A 27,134-nucleotide genomic window follows, 5' to 3' on the forward strand; every position below is an offset into this window, starting at 1 on the left:
TTCAGGAGTGTAGGATGCATTTTTAGTGGCAAAAATATTTTTGGGAATTTCAGTGGTCTAGGATGCGGGTTAATGCCCCTTTCAAGCTGCAAATGTTTTTGGGACATTCAGAGCTCTCTGACACCGTTTTTGATCCAACAACATTTTCTGGACTTTAGGGGGTCTAGGATGCCTGTAAATCCCTTTTTTGGGTCTCCAAAGTTTTCAACATTTTTGAAGGCCTAACATGCATTTTAAGGCCTTTTTTAGAGTTGCCAACATTTTCTGAACTTGCAGGGGTGTAGGATGCATTTTTCATGCCAAAAATATTTTTGGAAATTTCAGTGGTCTAGGATGCGGGTTAATGCCCCTTTCAGGGTGCAAATGTTTTTGGGACATTCAGAGCTCTCTGACACCGTTTTTGGTCCAACAACATTTTCTGGACCTTACGGGGTCTAGAATGCCTGTAAACCCCTTTTTTGGGCCTCCAAAGTTTTCAACATTTTTGAAGGCCTAACATGCGTTTTAAGGCCTTTTCTTGAGCTGCCAACATTTTCTCAACTTTCAGGGGTGTAGGATGCATTTTTCGTGCCAAAAATATTTTTGGGAATTTCAGTGGCTGCAAATGTTTTTGGGACATTCAGAGCTCTCTGACACCATTTTTGGTCCCACAACATTTTCTGGACTTTAGGGGGTCTAGGATGCCTGTAAACCCCTATTTTGCGCCTCCAAAGTTTTCAACATTTTTGAAGGCCTAACATGCATTTTAAGGCCGTTTCTTGAGCTGCCAACATTTTATGAACGTTCAGGGGTGTAGGATGCATTTTCAGTGCCAAAATATTTTTGGGAATTTCAGTGGTCTAGGATGCGGGTTAATGCCCCTTTCAGGTTGCACATGTTTTTGGGACATTCGGAGCTCTCTAACACCAATTTTGGTCCAACAACATTTTCTGGACTTTAGGGGGTCTAGGATGCCTGTAAACCCCTTTTTTGGGTCTCCAAAGTTTTCAACATATTTGCAGGCCTAAGATGCATTTCAAGGCCTTTTTTGACCTGGCAACATTTCTGGGGTGTTTTCTGAACTTTCAGGGGTGTAGCATGCATTTTTCATGGCAAAACTATTTTGGGAAATTTCAGTGGTCTAGGATGCGTGTTAATGCCCCTTTCAGGCTGCAAATGTTTCTGGGACATTCAGAGCTCTCTGACACCATTTTTGGTCCAACAACATTTTCTGGACTTTAGGGGGTCTAGGATGCCTGTAAACCCCTTTTTTGGGCCTCCAAAGTTTTCTAAATTTTTGCAGGCCTAAAATGCATTTTAATGCCTTTTTTGGGCTGCTAACATATTCTGAACTTTCAGGGGTGTAGTATGAATTTTTTGTGCACAAAATATTTTTGGGAATTTCAGAGGTCTAGGATGTGGGTTAATGCCCCTTTCAGGCTGCAAATGTTTTTGGGACATTCAGAGCTCTCTGACACCGTTTTTGATCCAACAACATTTTCTGGACTTTAGGAGGTCTAGGATGCCTGTAAATCCCTTTTTTGGGCCTCCAAAGTTTTCAACATTTTTGAAGGCCTAACATGCATTTTAAGGCCTTTTTTAGAGTTACCAACATTTTCTCAACTTGCAGGGGTGTAGGATGCATTTTTCGTGCCAAAAATATTTTTGGGAATTTCAGTGGCTGCAAATGTTTTTGGGACATTCAGAGCTCTCTGACACCATTGTTGGTCCAACAACATTTTCTGGACTTTAGGGGGTCTAGGATGCCTGTAAACCCCTTTTTTGGGCCTCCAAAGTTTTCTAAATTTTTGCAGGCCTAAAATGCATTTGAATGCATTTTTTGGGCTTCTAACATATTCTGAACTTTTAGGGGTAGTATACATTTTTCGTGGAAAAATATTTTTGGGAATTTCAGAGGTCAAGGATGCCGGTTAATGCCCCTTTCAGGCTGCAAATGTTTTTGGGACATTCAGAGCTCTCTGACACTATTTTTGGTCCCACAACATTTTCTGGACTTTAGGGGGTCTAGGATGCCCGTAAACGCCTTTTTTGGGCCTCCAAAGTTTTCTAAATTTTTGTAGGCCTAAAATGCATTTTAAGGCCTTCTTTGGGCTGCTAACATATTCTGAACTTTCAGGGGTGTAGTATGAATTTTTCGTGCACAAAATATTTTTGGGAATTTTAGAGGTCTAGGATGCGGGTTAATGACCCTTTCATGCTGCAAATGTTTTTGGGACATTCAGAGCTCTCTGACACCGTTTTTGATCCAACAACATTTTCTGGACTTTAGGAGGTCTAGGATGCCTGTAAACCCCTATTTTGCGCCTCCAAAGTTTTCAACATTTTTGCAGGCCTAAAATGCATTTTAATGCCTTTTTTGGGCTGCTAACATATTCTGAACTTTCAGGGGTGTAGTATGAATTTTTCGTGCACAAAATATTTTTTGGAATTTCAGAGGTCTAGGATGCATTTCAAGGCCTCTTTTGACCTGGCAACATTTCTGGGGTGTTTTCTGAACTTTCAGGGGTGTAGCATGCATTTTTCATGGCAAAAATATTTTGGGAAATTTCAGTGGTCTAGGATGCGTGTTAATGCCCCTTTCAGGCTGCAAATGTTTTTGGGACATTCAGAGCTCTCTGACACCATTTTTGGTCCAACAACATTTTCTGGACTTTAGGGGGTCTAGGATGCCCTTTTTTGGGCCTCCAAAGTTTTCTAAATTTTTGCAGGCCTAAAATGCATTTTAATGCCTTTTTTGGGCTGCTAACATATTCTGAACTTTCAGGGGTGTAGTATGAATTTTTCGTGCACAAAATATTTTTTGGAATTTCAGAGGTCTAGGATGTGGGTTAATGCCCCTTTCAGGCTGCAAATGTTTTTGGGACATTCAAAGCTCTCTGACACCGTTTTTGATCCAACAACATTTTCTGGACTTTAGGAGGTCTAGGATGCCTGTAAACCCTATTTTTGGGCCTCCAAAGTTTTCAACATTTTTGAAGGCCTAACATGCATTTTAAGGCCTTTTTTAGAGTTACCAACATTTTCTGAACTTGCAGGGGTGTAGGATGCATTTTTCATGCCAAAAATATTTTTGGGAATTTCAGTGGTCTAGGATGCGAGTTAATGCCCCTTTCAGGCTGCAAATGTTTTGGGGACAATCAGAGCTCTCTGACACCGATTTTGGTCCAACAACATTTTCTGGACTTTAGGGGGTCTAGGATGCCTGTAAACCCCTTTTTTGGGCCTCCAAAGTTTTCAACATTTTTGAAGGCCTAACATGCATTTTAAGGCCTTTACTTGAGCTGCCAACATTTCTGGGGTGTTTTCTGAACTTTCAGGTGTGTAGCATGCATTTTTCATGGCAAAAATATTTTGGGAAATTTCAGTGGTCTAGGATGCGGGTTAATGCCCCTTTCAGGTTGCAAATGTTTTTGGGACATTCAGAGCTCTCTGACACCGTTTTTGATCCAACAACATTTTCTGGACTTTAGGAGGTCTAGGATGCCTGTAAATCCCTTTTTTGGGCCTCCAAAGTTTTCAACATTTCTGAAGGCCTAACATGCATTTTAAGGCCTTTTTTAGAGTTGCCAACATTTTCTGAACTTGCAGGGGTGTAGGATGCATTTTTCAAAACAAAAATTTTTTTGGGAATTTCAGTGGTCTAGGATGCGGGTTAATGCCCCTTTCAGGCTGCAAATGTTTTTGGGACATTCAGAGCTCTCTGACACCGATTTTGGTCCAACAACATTTTCTGGACTTTAGGGGGTCTAGGATGCCTGTAAACCCCTTTTTTGGGCCTCCAAAGATTTCAACATTTTTGAAGGCCTAACATGCATTTTAAGGCCTTTTCTTGAGCTGCCAACATTTTCTGAACTTTCAGCGGTGTAGGATGCATTTTTCGTGCCAAAAATATGTTTGGGAATTTCAGTGGTCTAGGATGCGGGTTAATGCCCCTTTCAGAGCTCTCTGACACCGATTTTGGTCCAAAAACATTTTCTGGACTTTAGGGGGTCTAGGATGCCTGTAAACCCCTTTTTTGGGTCTTCAAAGTTTTCAACATTTTTGCAGGCCTAAGATGCATTTTAAGGCCTTTTTTGAGCTGGCAACATTTCTGGGGTGTTTTCTGAACTTTCAGGGGTGTAGCATGCATTTTTCATGGCAAAAATATTTTGGGAAATTTCAGTGGTCTAGGATGCGTGTTAATGCCCCTTTCAGGCTGCAAATGTTTTTGGGACATTCAGAGCTCTCTGACACCATTTTTGGTCCAACAACATTTTCTGGACTTTAGGGGGTCTAGGATGCCTGTAAACCCCTTTTTTGGGCCTCCAAAGTTTTCAAAATTTTTGCAGGCCTAAAATGCATTTTAATGCCTTTTTTGGGCTGCTAACATATTCTGAACTTTCAGGGGTGTAGTATGAATTTTTCGTGCACAAAATATTTTTTGGAATTTCAGAGGTCTAGGATGTGGGTTAATGCCCCTTTCAGGCTGCAAATGTTTTTGGGACATTCAAAGCTCTCTGACACCGTTTTTGATCCAACAACATTTTCTGGACTTTAGGAGGTCTAGGATGCCTGTAAACCCTATTTTTGGGCCTCCAAAGTTTTCAACATTTTTGAAGGCCTAACATGCATTTTAAGGCCTTTTTTAGAGTTACCAACATTTTCTGAACTTGCAGGGGTGTAGGATGCATTTTTCATGCCAAAAATATTTTTGGGAATTTCAGTGGTCTAGGATGCGGGTTAATGCCCCTTTCAGGCTGCAAATGTTTTGGGGACAATCAGAGCTCTCTGACACCGATTTTGGTCCAACAACATTTTCTGGACTTTAGGGGGTCTAGGATGCCTGTAAACCCCTTTTTTGGGCCTCCAAAGTTTTCAACATTTTTGAAGGCCTAACATGCATTTTAAGGCCTTTACTTGAGCTGCCAACATTTCTGGGGTGTTTTCTGAACTTTCAGGGGTGTAGCATGCATTTTTCATGGCAAAAATATTTTGGGAAATTTCAGTGGTCTAGGATGCGGGTTAATGCCCCTTTCAGGTTGCAAATGTTTTTGGGACATTCAGAGCTCTCTGACACCGTTTTTGATCCAACAACATTTTCTGGACTTTAGGAGGTCTAGGATGCCTGTAAATCCCTTTTTTGGGCCTCCAAAGTTTTCAACATTTCTGAAGGCCTAACATGCATTTTAAGGCCTTTTTTAGAGTTGCCAACATTTTCTGAACTTGCAGGGGTGTAGGATGCATTTTTCAAAACAAAAATTTTTTGGGGAATTTCAGTGGTCTAGGATGCGGGTTAATGCCCCTTTCAGGCTGCAAATGTTTTTGGGACATTCAGAGCTCTCTGACACCGATTTTGGTCCAACAACATTTTCTGGACTTTAGGGGGTCTAGGATGCCTGTAAACCCCTTTTTTGGGCCTCCAAAGATTTCAACATTTTTGAAGGCCTAACATGCATTTTAAGGCCTTTTCTTGAGCTGCCAACATTTTCTGAACTTTCAGCGGTGTAGGATGCATTTTTCGTGCCAAAAATATGTTTGGGAATTTCAGTGGTCTAGGATGCGGGTTAATGCCCCTTTCAGAGCTCTCTGACACCGATTTTGGTCCAAAAACATTTTCTGGACTTTAGGGGGTCTAGGATGCCTGTAAACCCCTTTTTTGGGTCTTCAAAGTTTTCAACATTTTTGCAGGCCTAAGATGCATTTTAAGGCCTTTTTTGAGCTGGCAACATTTCTGGGGTGTTTTCTGAACTTTCAGGGGTGTAGCATGCATTTTTCATGCCAAAAATATTTTGGGAAATTTCAGTGGTCTAGGATGCGGGTTAATGCCCCTTTCAGGCTGCAAATTTTTTTGGGACATTCATAGCTCTCTGACACCGATATTGGTCCAAAAACATTTTCTGGACTTTAGGGGGTCTAGGATGCCTGTAAACCCCTTTTTGGGCCTCCAAAGTTTTCAACATTTTTGAAGGCCTAACATGCATTTTAAGGCCTTTACTTGAGCTGCCAACATTTCTGGGGTGTTTTCTGAACTTTCAGGGGTGTAGCATGCATTTTTCATGGCAAAAATATTTTGGGAAATTTCAGTGGTCTAGGATGCGGGTTAATGCCCCTTTCAGGTTGCAAATGTTTTTGGGACATTCAGAGCTCTCTGACACCGTTTTTGATCCAACAACATTTTCTGGACCTGAAGGGGTCTAGGATGCCTGTAAACCCCTTTTTTGGGCCTCCAAAGTTTTCTAAATTTTTGCAGGCCTAAAATGCATTTTAATGCCTTTTTTGGGCTGCTAACATATTCTGAACTTTCAAGGGTGTAGTATGAATTTTTCGTGCACAAAATATTTTTGGGAATTTCAGAGGTCTAGGATGTGGGTTAATGCCCCTTTCAGGCTGCAAATGTTTTTGGGACATTCGGAGCTCTCTGACACCGATTTTGGTCCAACAACATTTTCTGGACTTTAGGGGGTCTAGGATGCCTGTAAACCCCTTTTTTGGGTCTCCAAAGTTATCAACATTTTTGCAGGCCTAAGATGCATTTCAAGGCCTTTTTTGACCTGGCAACATTTCTGGGGTGTTTTCTGAACTTTCAGGGGTGTAGCATGCATTTTTCATGGCAAAAATATTTTGGGAAATTTCAGTGGTCTAGGATGCGTGTTAATGCCCCTTTCAGGCTGCAAATGTTTTTGGGACATTCAGAGCTCTCTGACACCATTTTTGGTCCAACAACATTTTCTGGACTTTAGGCGGTCTAGGATGCCTGTAAACCCCTTTTTTGGGCCTCCAAAGTTTTCTAAATTTTTGCAGGCCTAAAATGCATTTTAATGCCTTTTTTGGGCTGCTAACATATTCTGAACTTTCAGGGGTGTAGTATGAATTTTTCGTGCACAAAATATTTTTGGGAATTTCAGAGGTCTAGGATGCATTTCAAGGCCTTTTTTGACCTGGCAACATTTCTGGGGTGTTTTCTGAACTTTCAGGGGTGTAGCATGCATTTTTCATGGAAAAAATATTTTGGGAAATTTCAGTGGTCTAGAATGCGGGTTAATGCCCCTTTCAGGCTGCAAATGTTTTTGGGACATTCAGAGCTCTCTGACACCATTTTTGGTCCAACAACATTTTCTTGACTTTAGGGGGTCTAGGATGCCTGTAAACCCCTATTTTGCGCCTCCAAAGTTTTCAACATTTTTGCAGGCCTAAAATGCATTTTAATGCCTTTTTTGGGCTGCTAACATATTCTGAACTTTCAGGGGTGTAGTATGAATTTTTCGTGCACAAAATATTTTTGGGAATTTCAGAGGTCTAGGATGTGGGTTAATGCCCCTTTCAGGCTGCAAATGTTTTTGGGACATTCAGAGCTCTCTGACACCGTTTTTGATCCAACAACATTTTCTGGACTTTAGGAAGTCTAGGATGCCTGTAAACCCCTATTTTGCGCCTCCAAAGTTTTCAACATTTTTGAAGGCCTAACATGCATTTTAAGGCGTTTTCTTGAGCTGCCAATATTTTCTGAACTTTCAGGAGTGTAGGATGCATTTTTAGTGGCAAAAATATTTTTGGGAATTTCAGTGGTCTAGGATGCGGGTTAATGCCCCTTTCAAGCTGCAAATGTTTTTGGGACATTCAGAGCTCTCTGACACCGTTTTTGATCCAACAACATTTTCTGGACTTTAGGGGGTCTAGGATGCCTGTAAATCCCTTTTTTGGGTCTCCAAAGTTTTCAACATTTTTGAAGGCCTAACATGCATTTTAAGGCCTTTTTTAGAGTTGCCAACATTTTCTGAACTTGCAGGGGTGTAGGATGCATTTTTCATGCCAAAAATATTTTTGGAAATTTCAGTGGTCTAGGATGCGGGTTAATGCCCCTTTCAGGGTGCAAATGTTTTTGGGACATTCAGAGCTCTCTGACACCGTTTTTGGTCCAACAACATTTTCTGGACCTTACGGGGTCTAGAATGCCTGTAAACCCCTTTTTTGGGCCTCCAAAGTTTTCAACATTTTTGAAGGCCTAACATGCGTTTTAAGGCCTTTTCTTGAGCTGCCAACATTTTCTCAACTTTCAGGGGTGTAGGATGCATTTTTCGTGCCAAAAATATTTTTGGGAATTTCAGTGGCTGCAAATGTTTTTGGGACATTCAGAGCTCTCTGACACCATTTTTGGTCCCACAACATTTTCTGGACTTTAGGGGGTCTAGGATGCCTGTAAACCCCTATTTTGCGCCTCCAAAGTTTTCAACATTTTTGAAGGCCTAACATGCATTTTAAGGCCGTTTCTTGAGCTGCCAACATTTTATGAACGTTCAGGGGTGTAGGATGCATTTTCAGTGCCAAAATATTTTTGGGAATTTCAGTGGTCTAGGATGCGGGTTAATGCCCCTTTCAGGTTGCACATGTTTTTGGGACATTCGGAGCTCTCTAACACCAATTTTGGTCCAACAACATTTTCTGGACTTTAGGGGGTCTAGGATGCCTGTAAACCCCTTTTTTGGGTCTCCAAAGTTTTCAACATATTTGCAGGCCTAAGATGCATTTCAAGGCCTTTTTTGACCTGGCAACATTTCTGGGGTGTTTTCTGAACTTTCAGGGGTGTAGCATGCATTTTTCATGGCAAAACTATTTTGGGAAATTTCAGTGGTCTAGGATGCGTGTTAATGCCCCTTTCAGGCTGCAAATGTTTCTGGGACATTCAGAGCTCTCTGACACCATTTTTGGTCCAACAACATTTTCTGGACTTTAGGGGGTCTAGGATGCCTGTAAACCCCTTTTTTGGGCCTCCAAAGTTTTCTAAATTTTTGCAGGCCTAAAATGCATTTTAATGCCTTTTTTGGGCTGCTAACATATTCTGAACTTTCAGGGGTGTAGTATGAATTTTTTGTGCACAAAATATTTTTGGGAATTTCAGAGGTCTAGGATGTGGGTTAATGCCCCTTTCAGGCTGCAAATGTTTTTGGGACATTCAGAGCTCTCTGACACCGTTTTTGATCCAACAACATTTTCTGGACTTTAGGAGGTCTAGGATGCCTGTAAATCCCTTTTTTGGGCCTCCAAAGTTTTCAACATTTTTGAAGGCCTAACATGCATTTTAAGGCCTTTTTTAGAGTTACCAACATTTTCTCAACTTGCAGGGGTGTAGGATGCATTTTTCGTGCCAAAAATATTTTTGGGAATTTCAGTGGCTGCAAATGTTTTTGGGACATTCAGAGCTCTCTGACACCATTGTTGGTCCAACAACATTTTCTGGACTTTAGGGGGTCTAGGATGCCTGTAAACCCCTTTTTTGGGCCTCCAAAGTTTTCTAAATTTTTGCAGGCCTAAAATGCATTTGAATGCATTTTTTGGGCTTCTAACATATTCTGAACTTTTAGGGGTAGTATACATTTTTCGTGGAAAAATATTTTTGGGAATTTCAGAGGTCAAGGATGCCGGTTAATGCCCCTTTCAGGCTGCAAATGTTTTTGGGACATTCAGAGCTCTCTGACACTATTTTTGGTCCCACAACATTTTCTGGACTTTAGGGGGTCTAGGATGCCCGTAAACGCCTTTTTTGGGCCTCCAAAGTTTTCTAAATTTTTGTAGGCCTAAAATGCATTTTAAGGCCTTCTTTGGGCTGCTAACATATTCTGAACTTTCAGGGGTGTAGTATGAATTTTTCGTGCACAAAATATTTTTGGGAATTTTAGAGGTCTAGGATGCGGGTTAATGACCCTTTCATGCTGCAAATGTTTTTGGGACATTCAGAGCTCTCTGACACCGTTTTTGATCCAACAACATTTTCTGGACTTTAGGAGGTCTAGGATGCCTGTAAACCCCTATTTTGCGCCTCCAAAGTTTTCAACATTTTTGCAGGCCTAAAATGCATTTTAATGCCTTTTTTGGGCTGCTAACATATTCTGAACTTTCAGGGGTGTAGTATGAATTTTTCGTGCACAAAATATTTTTTGGAATTTCAGAGGTCTAGGATGCATTTCAAGGCCTTTTTTGACCTGGCAACATTTCTGGGGTGTTTTCTGAACTTTCAGGGGTGTAGCATGCATTTTTCATGGCAAAAATATTTTGGGAAATTTCAGTGGTCTAGGATGCGTGTTAATGCCCCTTTCAGGCTGCAAATGTTTTTGGGACATTCAGAGCTCTCTGACACCATTTTTGGTCCAACAACATTTTCTGGACTTTAGGGGGTCTAGGATGCCCTTTTTTGGGCCTCCAAAGTTTTCTAAATTTTTGCAGGCCTAAAATGCATTTTAATGCCTTTTTTGGGCTGCTAACATATTCTGAACTTTCAGGGGTGTAGTATGAATTTTTCGTGCACAAAATATTTTTTGGAATTTCAGAGGTCTAGGATGTGGGTTAATGCCCCTTTCAGGCTGCAAATGTTTTTGGGACATTCAAAGCTCTCTGACACCGTTTTTGATCCAACAACATTTTCTGGACTTTAGGAGGTCTAGGATGCCTGTAAACCCTATTTTTGGGCCTCCAAAGTTTTCAACATTTTTGAAGGCCTAACATGCATTTTAAGGCCTTTTTTAGAGTTACCAACATTTTCTGAACTTGCAGGGGTGTAGGATGCATTTTTCATGCCAAAAATATTTTTGGGAATTTCAGTGGTCTAGGATGCGAGTTAATGCCCCTTTCAGGCTGCAAATGTTTTGGGGACAATCAGAGCTCTCTGACACCGATTTTGGTCCAACAACATTTTCTGGACTTTAGGGGGTCTAGGATGCCTGTAAACCCCTTTTTTGGGCCTCCAAAGTTTTCAACATTTTTGAAGGCCTAACATGCATTTTAAGGCCTTTACTTGAGCTGCCAACATTTCTGGGGTGTTTTCTGAACTTTCAGGTGTGTAGCATGCATTTTTCATGGCAAAAATATTTTGGGAAATTTCAGTGGTCTAGGATGCGGGTTAATGCCCCTTTCAGGTTGCAAATGTTTTTGGGACATTCAGAGCTCTCTGACACCGTTTTTGATCCAACAACATTTTCTGGACTTTAGGAGGTCTAGGATGCCTGTAAATCCCTTTTTTGGGCCTCCAAAGTTTTCAACATTTCTGAAGGCCTAACATGCATTTTAAGGCCTTTTTTAGAGTTGCCAACATTTTCTGAACTTGCAGGGGTGTAGGATGCATTTTTCAAAACAAAAATTTTTTTGGGAATTTCAGTGGTCTAGGATGCGGGTTAATGCCCCTTTCAGGCTGCAAATGTTTTTGGGACATTCAGAGCTCTCTGACACCGATTTTGGTCCAACAACATTTTCTGGACTTTAGGGGGTCTAGGATGCCTGTAAACCCCTTTTTTGGGCCTCCAAAGATTTCAACATTTTTGAAGGCCTAACATGCATTTTAAGGCCTTTTCTTGAGCTGCCAACATTTTCTGAACTTTCAGCGGTGTAGGATGCATTTTTCGTGCCAAAAATATGTTTGGGAATTTCAGTGGTCTAGGATGCGGGTTAATGCCCCTTTCAGAGCTCTCTGACACCGATTTTGGTCCAAAAACATTTTCTGGACTTTAGGGGGTCTAGGATGCCTGTAAACCCCTTTTTTGGGTCTTCAAAGTTTTCAACATTTTTGCAGGCCTAAGATGCATTTTAAGGCCTTTTTTGAGCTGGCAACATTTCTGGGGTGTTTTCTGAACTTTCAGGGGTGTAGCATGCATTTTTCATGGCAAAAATATTTTGGGAAATTTCAGTGGTCTAGGATGCGTGTTAATGCCCCTTTCAGGCTGCAAATGTTTTTGGGACATTCAGAGCTCTCTGACACCATTTTTGGTCCAACAACATTTTCTGGACTTTAGGGGGTCTAGGATGCCTGTAAACCCCTTTTTTGGGCCTCCAAAGTTTTCAAAATTTTTGCAGGCCTAAAATGCATTTTAATGCCTTTTTTGGGCTGCTAACATATTCTGAACTTTCAGGGGTGTAGTATGAATTTTTCGTGCACAAAATATTTTTTGGAATTTCAGAGGTCTAGGATGTGGGTTAATGCCCCTTTCAGGCCGCAAATGTTTTTGGGACATTCAAAGCTCTCTGACACCGTTTTTGATCCAACAACATTTTCTGGACTTTAGGAGGTCTAGGATGCCTGTAAACCCTATTTTTGGGCCTCCAAAGTTTTCAACATTTTTGAAGGCCTAACATGCATTTTAAGGCCTTTTTTAGAGTTACCAACATTTTCTGAACTTGCAGGGGTGTAGGATGCATTTTTCATGCCAAAAATATTTTTGGGAATTTCAGTGGTCTAGGATGCGGGTTAATGCCCCTTTCAGGCTGCAAATGTTTTGGGGACAATCAGAGCTCTCTGACACCGATTTTGGTCCAACAACATTTTCTGGACTTTAGGGGGTCTAGGATGCCTGTAAACCCCTTTTTTGGGCCTCCAAAGTTTTCAACATTTTTGAAGGCCTAACATGCATTTTAAGGCCTTTACTTGAGCTGCCAACATTTCTGGGGTGTTTTCTGAACTTTCAGGGGTGTAGCATGCATTTTTCATGGCAAAAATATTTTGGGAAATTTCAGTGGTCTAGGATGCGGGTTAATGCCCCTTTCAGGTTGCAAATGTTTTTGGGACATTCAGAGCTCTCTGACACCGTTTTTGATCCAACAACATTTTCTGGACTTTAGGAGGTCTAGGATGCCTGTAAATCCCTTTTTTGGGCCTCCAAAGTTTTCAACATTTCTGAAGGCCTAACATGCATTTTAAGGCCTTTTTTAGAGTTGCCAACATTTTCTGAACTTGCAGGGGTGTAGGATGCATTTTTCAAAACAAAAATTTTTTGGGGAATTTCAGTGGTCTAGGATGCGGGTTAATGCCCCTTTCAGGCTGCAAATGTTTTTGGGACATTCAGAGCTCTCTGACACCGATTTTGGTCCAACAACATTTTCTGGACTTTAGGGGGTCTAGGATGCCTGTAAACCCCTTTTTTGGGCCTCCAAAGATTTCAACATTTTTGAAGGCCTAACATGCATTTTAAGGCCTTTTCTTGAGCTGCCAACATTTTCTGAACTTTCAGCGGTGTAGGATGCATTTTTCGTGCCAAAAATATGTTTGGGAATTTCAGTGGTCTAGGATGCGGGTTAATGCCCCTTTCAGAGCTCTCTGACACCGATTTTGGTCCAAAAACATTTTCTGGACTTTAGGGGGTCTAGGATGCCTGTAAACCCCTTTTTTGGGTCTTCAAAGTTTTCAACATTTTTGCAGGCCTAAGATGCATTTTAAGGCCTTTTTTGAGCTGGCAACATTTCTGGGGTGTTTTCTGAACTTTCAGGGGTGTAGCATGCATTTTTCATGCCAAAAATATTTTGGGAAATTTCAGTGGTCTAGGATGCGGGTTAATGCCCCTTTCAGGCTGCAAATTTTTTTGGGACATTCATAGCTCTCTGACACCGATATTGGTCCAAAAACATTTTCTGGACTTTAGGGGGTCTAGGATGCCTGTAAACCCCTTTTTGGGCCTCCAAAGTTTTCAACATTTTTGAAGGCCTAACATGCATTTTAAGGCCTTTACTTGAGCTGCCAACATTTCTGGGGTGTTTTCTGAACTTTCAGGGGTGTAGCATGCATTTTTCATGGCAAAAATATTTTGGGAAATTTCAGTGGTCTAGGATGCGGGTTAATGCCCCTTTCAGGTTGCAAATGTTTTTGGGACATTCAGAGCTCTCTGACACCGTTTTTGATCCAACAACATTTTCTGGACCTGAAGGGGTCTAGGATGCCTGTAAACCCCTTTTTTGGGCCTCCAAAGTTTTCTAAATTTTTGCAGGCCTAAAATGCATTTTAATGCCTTTTTTGGGCTGCTAACATATTCTGAACTTTCAAGGGTGTAGTATGAATTTTTCGTGCACAAAATATTTTTGGGAATTTCAGAGGTCTAGGATGTGGGTTAATGCCCCTTTCAGGCTGCAAATGTTTTTGGGACATTCGGAGCTCTCTGACACCGATTTTGGTCCAACAACATTTTCTGGACTTTAGGGGGTCTAGGATGCCTGTAAACCCCTTTTTTGGGTCTCCAAAGTTATCAACATTTTTGCAGGCCTAAGATGCATTTCAAGGCCTTTTTTGACCTGGCAACATTTCTGGGGTGTTTTCTGAACTTTCAGGGGTGTAGCATGCATTTTTCATGGCAAAAATATTTTGGGAAATTTCAGTGGTCTAGGATGCGTGTTAATGCCCCTTTCAGGCTGCAAATGTTTTTGGGACATTCAGAGCTCTCTGACACCATTTTTGGTCCAACAACATTTTCTGGACTTTAGGCGGTCTAGGATGCCTGTAAACCCCTTTTTTGGGCCTCCAAAGTTTTCTAAATTTTTGCAGGCCTAAAATGCATTTTAATGCCTTTTTTGGGCTGCTAACATATTCTGAACTTTCAGGGGTGTAGTATGAATTTTTCGTGCACAAAATATTTTTGGGAATTTCAGAGGTCTAGGATGCATTTCAAGGCCTTTTTTGACCTGGCAACATTTCTGGGGTGTTTTCTGAACTTTCAGGGGTGTAGCATGCATTTTTCATGGAAAAAATATTTTGGGAAATTTCAGTGGTCTAGAATGCGGGTTAATGCCCCTTTCAGGCTGCAAATGTTTTTGGGACATTCAGAGCTCTCTGACACCATTTTTGGTCCAACAACATTTTCTTAACTTTAGGGGGTCTAGGATGCCTGTAAACCCCTATTTTGCGCCTCCAAAGTTTTCAACATTTTTGCAGGCCTAAAATGCATTTTAATGCCTTTTTTGGGCTGCTAACATATTCTGAACTTTCAGGGGTGTAGTATGAATTTTTCGTGCACAAAATATTTTTGGGAATTTCAGAGGTCTAGGATGTGGGTTAATGCCCCTTTCAGGCTGCAAATGTTTTTGGGACATTCAGAGCTCTCTGACACCGTTTTTGATCCAACAACATTTTCTGGACTTTAGGAAGTCTAGGATGCCTGTAAACCCCTATTTTGCGCCTCCAAAGTTTTCAACATTTTTGAAGGCCTAACATGCATTTTAAGGCGTTTTCTTGAGCTGCCAATATTTTCTGAACTTTCAGGAGTGTAGGATGCATTTTTAGTGGCAAAAATATTTTTGGGAATTTCAGTGGTCTAGGATGCGGGTTAATGCCCCTTTCAAGCTGCAAATGTTTTTGGGACATTCAGAGCTCTCTGACACCGTTTTTGATCCAACAACATTTTCTGGACTTTAGGGGGTCTAGGATGCCTGTAAATCCCTTTTTTGGGTCTCCAAAGTTTTCAACATTTTTGAAGGCCTAACATGCATTTTAAGGCCTTTTTTAGAGTTGCCAACATTTTCTGAACTTGCAGGGGTGTAGGATGCATTTTTCATGCCAAAAATATTTTTGGAAATTTCAGTGGTCTAGGATGCGGGTTAATGCCCCTTTCAGGGTGCAAATGTTTTTGGGACATTCAGAGCTCTCTGACACCGTTTTTGGTCCAACAACATTTTCTGGACCTTACGGGGTCTAGAATGCCTGTAAACCCTTTTTTTGGGCCTCCAAAGTTTTCAACATTTTTGAAGGCCTAACATGCGTTTTAAGGCCTTTTCTTGAGCTGCCAACATTTTCTCAACTTTCAGGGGTGTAGGATGCATTTTTCGTGCCAAAAATATTTTTGGGAATTTCAGTGGCTGCAAATGTTTTTGGGACATTCAGAGCTCTCTGACACCATTTTTGGTCCCACAACATTTTCTGGACTTTAGGGGGTCTAGGATGCCTGTAAACCCCTATTTTGCGCCTCCAAAGTTTTCAACATTTTTGAAGGCCTAACATGCATTTTAAGGCCGTTTCTTGAGCTGCCAACATTTTATGAACGTTCAGGGGTGTAGGATGCATTTTCAGTGCCAAAATATTTTTGGGAATTTCAGTGGTCTAGGATGCGGGTTAATGCCCCTTTCAGGTTGCACATGTTTTTGGGACATTCGGAGCTCTCTAACACCAATTTTGGTCCAACAACATTTTCTGGACTTTAGGGGGTCTAGGATGCCTGTAAACCCCTTTTTTGGGTCTCCAAAGTTTTCAACATATTTGCAGGCCTAAGATGCATTTCAAGGCCTTTTTTGACCTGGCAACATTTCTGGGGTGTTTTCTGAACTTTCAGGGGTGTAGCATGCATTTTTCATGGCAAAACTATTTTGGGAAATTTCAGTGGTCTAGGATGCGTGTTAATGCCCCTTTCAGGCTGCAAATGTTTCTGGGACATTCAGAGCTCTCTGACACCATTTTTGGTCCAACAACATTTTCTGGACTTTAGGGGGTCTAGGATGCCTGTAAACCCCTTTTTTGGGCCTCCAAAGTTTTCTAAATTTTTGCAGGCCTAAAATGCATTTTAATGCCTTTTTTGGGCTGCTAACATATTCTGAACTTTCAGGGGTGTAGTATGAATTTTTTGTGCACAAAATATTTTTGGGAATTTCAGAGGTCTAGGATGTGGGTTAATGCCCCTTTCAGGCTGCAAATGTTTTTGGGACATTCAGAGCTCTCTGACACCGTTTTTGATCCAACAACATTTTCTGGACTTTAGGAGGTCTAGGATGCCTGTAAATCCCTTTTTTGGGCCTCCAAAGTTTTCAACATTTTTGAAGGCCTAACATGCATTTTAAGGCCTTTTTTAGAGTTACCAACATTTTCTCAACTTGCAGGGGTGTAGGATGCATTTTTCGTGCCAAAAATATTTTTGGGAATTTCAGTGGCTGCAAATGTTTTTGGGACATTCAGAGCTCTCTGACACCATTGTTGGTCCAACAACATTTTCTGGACTTTAGGGGGTCTAGGATGCCTGTAAACCCCTTTTTTGGGCCTCCAAAGTTTTCTAAATTTTTGCAGGCCTAAAATGCATTTGAATGCATTTTTTGGGCTTCTAACATATTCTGAACTTTTAGGGGTAGTATACATTTTTCGTGGAAAAATATTTTTGGGAATTTCAGAGGTCAAGGATGCCGGTTAATGCCCCTTTCAGGCTGCAAATGTTTTTGGGACATTCAGAGCTCTCTGACACTATTTTTGGTCCCACAACTTTTTCTGGACTTTAGGGGGTCTAGGATGCCCGTAAACGCCTTTTTTGGGCCTCCAAAGTTTTCTAAATTTTTGTAGGCCTAAAATGCATTTTAAGGCCTTCTTTGGGCTGCTAACATATTCTGAACTTTCAGGGGTGTAGTATGAATTTTTCGTGCACAAAATATTTTGGGAATTTTAGAGGTCTAGGATGCGGGTTAATGACCCTTTCATGCTGCAAATGTTTTTGGGACATTCAGAGCTCTCTGACACCGTTTTTGATCCAACAACATTTTCTGGACTTTAGGAGGTCTAGGATGCCTGTAAACCCCTATTTTGCGCCTCCAAAGTTTTCAACATTTTTGCAGGCCTAAAATGCATTTTAATGCCTTTTTTGGGCTGCTAACATATTCTGAACTTTCAGGGGTGTAGTATGAATTTTTCGTGCACAAAATATTTTTTGGAATTTCAGAGGTCTAGGATGCATTTCAAGGCCTTTTTTGAGCTGGCAACATTTCTGGGGTGTTTTCTGAACTTTCAGGGGTGTAGCATGCATTTTTCATGGCAAAAATATTTTGGGAAATTTCAGTGGTCTAGGATGCGTGTTAATGCCCCTTTCAGGCTGCAAATGTTTTTGGGACATTCAGAGCTCTCTGACACCATTTTTGGTCCAACAACATTTTCTGGACTTTAGGGGGTCTAGGATGCCTGTAAACCCCTTTTTTGGGCCTCCAAAGTTTTCTAAATTTTTGCAGGCCTAAAATGCATTTTAATGCCTTTTTTGGGCTGCTAACATATTCTGAACTTTCAGGGGTGTAGTATGAATTTTTCGTGCACAAAATATTTTTTGGAATTTCAGAGGTCTAGGATGTGGGTTAATGCCCCTTTCAGGCTGCAAATGTTTTTGGGACATTCAAAGCTCTCTGACACCGTTTTTGATCCAACAACATTTTCTGGACTTTAGGAGGTCTAGGATGCCTGTAAACCCTATTTTTGGGCCTCCAAAGTTTTCAACATTTTTGAAGGCCTAACATGCATTTTAAGGCCTTTTTTAGAGTTACCAACATTTTCTGAACTTGCAGGGGTGTAGGATGCATTTTTCATGCCAAAAATATTTTTGGGAATTTCAGTGGTCTAGGATGCGGGTTAATGCCCCTTTCAGGCTGCAAATGTTTTGGGGACAATCAGAGCTCTCTGACACCGATTTTGGTCCAACAACATTTTCTGGACTTTAGGGGGTCTAGGATGCCTGTAAACCCCTTTTTTGGGCCTCCAAAGTTTTCAACATTTTTGAAGGCCTAACATGCATTTTAAGGCCTTTACTTGAGCTGCCAACATTTCTGGGGTGTTTTCTGAACTTTCAGGGGTGTAGCATGCATTTTTCATGGCAAAAATATTTTGGGAAATTTCAGTGGTCTAGGATGCGGGTTAATGCCCCTTTCAGGTTGCAAATGTTTTTGGGACATTCAGAGCTCTCTGACACCGTTTTTGATCCAACAACATTTTCTGGACTTTAGGAGGTCTAGGATGCCTGTAAATCCCTTTTTTGGGCCTCCAAAGTTTTCAACATTTCTGAAGGCCTAACATGCATTTTAAGGCCTTTTTTAGAGTTGCCAACATTTTCTGAACTTGCAGGGGTGTAGGATGCATTTTTCAAAACAAAAATGTTTTGGGGAATTTCAGTGGTCTAGGATGCGGGTTAATGCCCCTTTCAGGCTGCAAATGTTTTTGGGACATTCAGAGCTCTCTGACACCGATTTTGGTCCAACAACATTTTCTGGACTTTAGGGGGTCTAGGATGCCTGTAAACCCCTTTTTTGGGCCTCCAAAGATTTCAACATTTTTGAAGGCCTAACATGCATTTTAAGGCCTTTTCTTGAGCTGCCAACATTTTCTGAACTTTCAGCGGTGTAGGATGCATTTTTCGTGCCAAAAATATGTTTGGGAATTTCAGTGGTCTAGGATGCGGGTTAATGCCCCTTTCAGAGCTCTCTGACACCGATTTTGGTCCAAAAACATTTTCTGGACTTTAGGGGGTCTAGGATGCCTGTAAACCCCTTTTTTGGGCCTCCAAAGTTTTCTAAATTTTTGCAGGCCTAAAATGCATTTTAATGCCTTTTTTGGGCTGCTAACATATTCTGAACTTTCAAGGGTGTAGTATGAATTTTTCGTGCACAAAATATTTTTGGGAATTTCAGAGGTCTAGGATGTGGGTTAATGCCCCTTTCAGGCTGCAAATGTTTTTGGGACATTCGGAGCTCTCTGACACCGATTTTGGTCCAACAACATTTTCTGGACTTTAGGGGGTCTAGGATGCCTGTAAACCCCTTTTTTGGGTCTCCAAAGTTATCAACATTTTTGCAGGCCTAAGATGCATTTCAAGGCCTTTTTTGACCTGGCAACATTTCTGGGGTGTTTTCTGAACTTTCAGGGGTGTAGCATGCATTTTTCATGGCAAAAATATTTTGGGAAATTTCAGTGGTCTAGGATGCGTGTTAATGCCCCTTTCAGGCTGCAAATGTTTTTGGGACATTCAGAGCTCTCTGACACCATTTTTGGTCCAACAACATTTTCTGGACTTTAGGGGGTCTAGGATGCCTGTAAACCCCTTTTTTGGGCCTCCAAAGTTTTCTAAATTTTTGCAGGCCTAAAATGCATTTTAATGCCTTTTTTGGGCTGCTAACATATTCTGAACTTTCAGGGGTGTAGTATGAATTTTTTGTGCACAAAATATTTTTGGGAATTTCAGAGGTCTAGGATGTGGGTAATGCCCCTTTCAGGCTGCAAATGTTTTTGGGACATTCAGAGCTCTCTGACACCATTTTTGGTCCCACAACATTTTCTGGACTTTAGGGGGTCTAGGATGCCTGTAAACGCCTTTTTTTGGCCTCCAAAGTTTTCTAAATTTTTGTAGGCCTAAAATGCATTTTAAGGCCTTCTTTGGGCTGCTAACATATTCTGAACTTTCAGGGGTGTAGTATGAATTTTTCGTGCAAAAAATATTTTTTTTGGGGAATTTCAGAGGTATAGGATGCGGGTTAATGCCCCTTTCAGGCTGCAAATGATTTTGGGACATTCAAAGCTCTCTGACACCATTTTTGGTCCAACAACATTTTCTGGACTTTAGGGGGTCTAGGATGCCTGTAAACCCCTATTTTGCGCCTCCAAAGTTTTCAACATTTTTGAAGGCCTAACATGCATTTTAAGGCCTTTACTTGAGCTGCCAACATTTTCTCAACTTTCAGGGGTGTAGGATGCATTTTTCGTGCCAAAAATATTTTTTGGGAATTTCAGTGGCTGCAAATGTTTTTGGGACATTCAGAGCTCTCTGACACCATTTTTGGTCCCACAACATTTTCTGGACTTTAGGGGGTCTAGGATGCCTGTAAACCCCTTTTTTGGGCCTCCAAAGTTTTCTAAATTTGTATAGGCCTAAAATGCATTTTAAGGCCTTCTTTGGGCTGCTAACATATTCTGAGTTTCAGGGGTATAGGATGCATTTTTCGTGCACAAAATATTTTTGGGAATTTCAGTGGTCTAGGATGCGGGTTAATGCCCCTTTCAGGCTGCAAATGTTTTGGGGACAATCAGAGCTCTCTGACACCGATTTTGGTCCAACAACATTTTCTGGACTTTAGGGGGTCTAGGATGCCTGTAAACCCCTTTTTTGGGCCTCCAAAGTTTTCAACATTTTTGAAGGCCTAACATGCATTTTAAGGCCTTTACTTGAGCTGCCAACATTTTCTCAACTTTCAGGGGTGTAGGATGCATTTTTCGTGCCAAAAATATTTTTGGGAATTTCAGAGTTCTAGGATGCGGGTTAATGCCCCTTTCAGGCTGCAAATGTTTTTGGGACATTCAGAGCTCTCTGACACCATTTTTGTTACAACAATATTTTCTGGACTTTAGGGGGTCTAGGATGCCTGTAAAGCCCTTTTTTGGGCCTCCAAAGTTTTCTAAATTTTTGCAGGCCTAAAATGCATTTTAATGCCTTTTTTGGGCTGCTAACATATTCTGAACTTTCAGGGGTGTAGTATGAATTTTTCGTGCACAAAATATTTTTTGGAATTTCAGAGGTCTAGATGTGGGTTAATGCCCCTTTCAGGCTGCAAATGTTTTTGGGACATTCAGAGCTCTCTGACACCGTTTTTGATCCAACAACATTTTCTGGACTTTAGGAGGTCTAGGATGCCTGTAAACCCCTATTTTGTGCCTCCAAAGTTTTCAACATTTTTGAAGGCCTAACATGCATTTTAAGGCCTTTTCTTGAGCTGTCAACATTTTCTGAACTTGCAGGGGTGTAGGATGCATTTTTCATGCCAAAAATATTTTTGGGAATTTCAGTGGTCTAGGATGCGGGTTAATGCCCCTTTCAGGCTGCAAATGTTTTGGGGACAATCAGAGCTCTCTGACACCGATTTTGATCCAACAACATTTTCTGGACTTTAGGGGGTCTAGGATGCCTGTAAACCCCTTTTTTGGGCCTCCAAAGTTTTCAACATTTTTGAAGGCCTAACATGCATTTTAAGGCCTTTACTTGAGCTGCCAACATTTTCTCAACTTTCAGGGGTGTAGGATGCATTTTTCGTGCCAAAAATATTTTTGGGAATTTCAGAGGTCTAGGATGCGGGTTAATGCCCCTTTCAGGCTGCAAATGTTTTTGGGACATTCAGAGCTCTCTGACACCATTTTTGTTACAGCAATATTTTCTGGACTTTAGGGGGTCTAGGATGCCTGTAAACCCCTTTTTTGGGCCTCCAAAGTTTTCTAAATTTGTATAGGCCTAAAATGCATTTTTAGGCCTTTTCTTGAGCTGCCAACATTTTCTGAACTTGCAGGGGTGTAGGATGCATTTTTCATGCCAAAAATATTTTTGGGAATTTCAGTGGTCTAGGATGCGGGTTAATGCCCCTTTCAGGCTGCAAATGTTTTGGGGACAATCAGAGCTCTCTGACACCGATTTTGGTCCAACAACATTTTCTGGACTTTAGGGGGTCTAGGATGCCTGTAAACCCCTTTTTTGGGCCTCCAAAGTCTTCAACATTTTTGAAGGCCTAACATGCGTTTTAAGGCCTTTTCTTGAGCTGCCAACATTTTCTCAACTTTCAGGGGTGTAGGATGCATTTTTCGTGCCAAAAATATTTTTGGGAATTTCAGTGGCTGCAAATGTTTTTGGGACATTCAGAGCTCTCTGACACCATTTTTGGTCCCACAACATTTTCTGGACTTTAGGGGGTCTAGGATGCCTGTAAAACCCTTTTTTGGGCCTCCAAAGTTTTCTAAATTTTTGTAGGCCTAAAATGCATTTTAAGGCCTTCTTTGGGCTGCTAACATATTCTGAGTTTCAGGGGTATAGGATGCATTTTCCGTGCACAAAATATTTTTGGGAATTTCAGAGGTCTAGGATGCGGGTTAATGCCCCTTTCAGGCTGCACATGTTTTTGGGACATTCAGAGCTTTCTGACACCGTTTTTGATCCAACAACATTTTCTGGACTTTAGGAGGTCTAGGATGCCTGTAAACCCCTATTTTGCGCCTCCAAAGTTTTCAACATTTTTGAAGGCCTAACATGCATTTTAAGGCCTTTTCTTGAGCTGCCAACATTTTCTGAACTTTCAGGGGTGTAGGATGCATTTTTATTGCCAAAAATATTTCTGGGAATTTCAGTGGTCTAGGATGTGGGTTAATGCCCCTTTCAGGTTGCACATGTTTTTGGGACATTCGGAGCTCTCTGACACCATTTTTGGTCCAACAACATTTTCTGGACTTTAGGGGGTCTAGGATGCCTGTAAACTCCTTTTTTTGGGCCTCCAAAGTTTTCTAAATTTTTGTAGGCATAAAATGCATTTTAAGGCCTTCTTTGGGCTGCTAACATATTCTGAGTTTCAGGGGTATAGGATACATTTTTCGTGCACAAAATATTTTTGGGAATTTCAGAAGTCTAGGATGCGGGTTAATGCCCCTTTCAGGCTGCAAATGTTTTTGGGACATTCAGAGCTCTCTGACACTATTTTTGGTCCCACAACATTTTCTGGACTTTAGGGGGTCTAGGATGCCCGTAAACGCCTTTTTTGGGCCTCCAAAGTTTTCTAAATTTTTGTAGGCCTAAAATGCATTTTAAGGCCTTCTTTGGGCTGCTAACATATTCTGAACTTTCAGGGGTGTAGTATGAATTTTTCGTGCACAAAATATTTTTGGGAATTTTAGAGGTCTAGGATGCGGGTTAATGACCCTTTCAGGCTGCAAATGTTTTTGGGACATTCAGAGCTCTCTGACACCGTTTTTGATCCAACAACATTTTCTGGACTTTAGGAGGTCTAGGATGCCTGTAAACCCCTATTTTGCGCCTCCAAAGTTTTCAACATTTTTGCAGGCCTAAAATGCATTTTAATGCCTTTTTTGGGCTGCTAACATATTCTGAACTTTCAGGGGTGTAGTATGAATTTTTCGTGCACAAAATATTTTTTGGAATTTCAGAGGTCTAGGATGCATTTCAAGGCCTTTTTTGACCTGGCAACATTTCTGGGGTGTTTTCTGAACTTTCAGGGGTGTAGCATGCATTTTTCATGGCAAAAATATTTTGGGAAATTTCAGTGGTCTAGGATGCGTGTTAATGCCCCTTTCAGGCTGCAAATGTTTTTGGGACATTCAGAGCTCTCTGACACCATTTTTGGTCCAACAACATTTTCTTGACTTTAGGGGGTCTAGGATGCCTGTAAACCCCTATTTTGCGCCTACAAAGTTTTCAACATTTTTGCAGGCCTAAAATGCATTTTAATGCCTTTTTTGGGCTGCTAACATATTCTGAACTTTCAGGGGTGTAGTATGAATTTTTCGTGCACAAAATATTTTTGGGAATTTCAGAGGTCTAGGATGTGGGTTAATGCCCCTTTCAGGCTGCAAATGTTTTTGGGACATTCAGAGCTCTCTGACACCGTTTTTGATCCAACAACATTTTCTGGACTTTAGGAAGTCTAGGATGCCTGTAAACCCCTATTTTGCGCCTCCAAAGTTTTCAACATTTTTGAAGGCCTAACATGCATTTTAAGGCGTTTTCTTGAGCTGCCAATATTTTCTGAACTTTCAGGAGTGTAGGATGCATTTTTCATGCCAAAAATATTTTTGGAAATTTCAGTGGTCTAGGATGCGGGTTAATGCCCCTTTCAGGGTGCAAATGTTTTTGGGACATTCAGAGCTCTCTGACACCGTTTTTGGTCCAACAACATTTTCTGGACCTTACGGGGTCTAGAATGCCTGTAAACCCCTTTTTTGGGCCTCCAAAGTTTTCAACATTTTTGAAGGCCTAACATGCGTTTTAAGGCCTTTTCTTGAGCTGCCAACATTTTCTCAACTTTCAGGGGTGTAGGATGCATTTTTCGTGCCAAAAATATTTTTGGGAATTTCAGTGGCTGCAAATGTTTTTGGGACATTCAGAGCTCTCTGACACCATTTTTGGTCCCACAACATTTTCTGGACTTTAGGGGGTCTAGGATGCCTGTAAACCCCTATTTTGCGCCTCCAAAGTTTTCAACATTTTTGAAGGCCTAACATGCATTTTAAGGCCTTTTCTTGAGCTGCCAACATTTTATGAACGTTCAGGGGTGTAGGATGCATTTTCAGTGCCAAAATATTTTTGGGAATTTCAGTGGTCTAGGATGCGGGTTAATGCCCCTTTCAGGTTGCACATGTTTTTGGGACATTCGGAGCTCTCTAACACCAATTTTGGTCCAACAACATTTTCTGGACTTTAGGGGGTCTAGGATGCCTGTAAACCCCTTTTTTGGGTCTCCAAAGTTTTCAACATATTTGCAGGCCTAAGATGCATTTCAAGGCCTTTTTTGACCTGGCAACATTTCTGGGGTGTTTTCTGAACTTTCAGGGGTGTAGCATGCATTTTTCATGGCAAAACTATTTTGGGAAATTTCAGTGGTCTAGGATGCGTGTTAATGCCCCTTTCAGGCTGCAAATGTTTCTGGGACATTCAGAGCTCTCTGACACCATTTTTGGTCCAACACCATTTTCTGGACTTTAGGGGGTCTAGGATGCCTGTAAACCCCTTTTTTGGGCCTCCAAAGTTTTCTAAATTTTTGCAGGCCTAAAATGCATTTTAATGCCTTTTTTGGGCTGCTAACATATTCTGAACTTTCAGGGGTGTAGTATGAATTTTTTGTGCACAAAATATTTTTGGGAATTTCAGAGGTCTAGGATGTGGGTTAATGCCCCTTTCAGGCTGCAAATGTTTTTGGGACATTCAGAGCTCTCTGACACCGTTTTTGATCCAACAACATTTTCTGGACTTTAGGAGGTCTAGGATGCCTGTAAATCCCTTTTTTGGGCCTCCAAAGTTTTCAACATTTTTGAAGGCCTAACATGCATTTTAAGGCCTTTTTTAGAGTTACCAACATTTTCTCAACTTGCAGGGGTGTAGGATGCATTTTTCGTGCCAAAAATATTTTTGGGAATTTCAGTGGCTGCAAATGTTTTTGGGACATTCAGAGCTCTCTGACGCCATTTTTGGTCCAACAACATTTTCTGGACTTTAGGGGGTCTAGGATGCCTGTAAACCCCTTTTTTGGGCCTCCAAAGTTTTCTAAATTTTTGTATGCCTAAAATGCATTTTAAGGCCTTCTTTGGGCTGCTAACATATTCTTGAGCTTTCAGGGGTATAGGATGCATTTTTTGTGCACAAAATATTTTTGGGAATTTCAGAGGTCTAGGATGCGGGTTAATGCCCCTTTCAGGCTGCAAATGTTTTTGGGACATTCAGAGCTCTCTGACACCATTGTTGGTCCAACAACATTTTCTGGACTTTAGGGGGTCTAGGATGCCTGTAAACCCCTTTTTTGGGCCTCCAAAGTTTTCTAAATTTTTGCAGGCCTAAAATGCATTTTAATGCCTTTTTTGGGCTGCTAACATATTCTGAACTTTCAGGGTTGTAGTATGAATTTTTTGTGCACAAAATATTTTTTGGAATTTCAGAGGTCTAGGATGTGGGTTAATGCCCCTTTCAGGCTGCAAATGTTTTTGGGACATTCGGAGCTCTCTGACACCGTTTTTGATCCACCAACATTTTCTGGACTTTAGGGGGTCTAGGATGCCTGTAAATCCCTTTTTTGGGCCTCCAAAGTTTTCAACATTTTTGAAGGCCTAACATGCGTTTTAAGGCCTTTTCTAGAGCTGCCAAAATGTTCTCAACTTTCAGGGGTGTAGGATGCATTTTTCGTGCCAAAAATATTTTTGGGAATTTCAGTGGCTGCAAATGTTTTTGGGACATTCAGAGCTCTCTGACACCATTTTTGGTCCAACAACATTTTCTGGACTTTAGGGGGTCTAGGATGCCTGTAAACCCCTTTTTTGGGCCTCCAAAGTTTTCTAAATTTTTGTATGCCTAAGATGCATTTTAAGGCCTTCTTTGGGCTGCTAACATATTCTTGAGCTTTCAGGGGTATAGGATGCATTTTTTGTGCACAAAATATTTTTGGGAATTTCAGAGGTCTAGGATGCGGGTTAATGCCCCTTTCAGGCTGCAAATGTTTTTGGGACATTCAGAGCTCTCTGACACCATTGTTGGTCCAACAACATTTTCTGGACTTTAGGGGGTCTAGGATGCCTGTAAACCCCATTTTTGGGCCTCCAAAGATTTCTAAATTTTTGCAGGCCTAAAATGCATTTTAATGCCTTTTTTGGGCTGCTAACATATTCTGAACTTTCAAGGGTGTAGTATGAATTTTTCGTGCACAAAATATTTTTGGGAATTTCAGAGGTCTAGGATGTGGGTTAATGCCCCTTTCAGGTTGCACATGTTTTTGGGACATTCGGAGCTCTCTGACACCGTTTTTGATCCACCAACATTTTCTGGACTTTAGGGGGTCTAGGATGCCTGTAAATCCCTTTTTTAGGCCTCCAAAGTTTTCAACATTTTTGAAGGCCTAACATGCATTTTAAGGCCTTTTCTTGAGCTGCCAACATTTTCTGAACTTTCAGGGGTGTAGGATGCATTTTTATTGCCAAAAATATTTTTGGGAATTTCAGTGGTCTAGGATGCGGGTTAATGCCCCTTTCAAGTTGCACATGTTTTTGGGACATTCGGAGCTCTCTGACACCGTTTTTGATCCACCAACATTTTCTGGACTTTAGGGGGTCTAGGATGCCTGTAAACCCCTTTTTTGGGTCTCCAAAGTTTTCAACATATTTG

Source organism: Ambystoma mexicanum, chromosome 9 (assembly GCF_040938575.1).
Source record: "Ambystoma mexicanum isolate Mex_15411 chromosome 9, UKY_AmexF1_1, whole genome shotgun sequence".
Lineage (NCBI taxonomy): Eukaryota > Metazoa > Chordata > Amphibia > Caudata > Ambystomatidae > Ambystoma > Ambystoma mexicanum.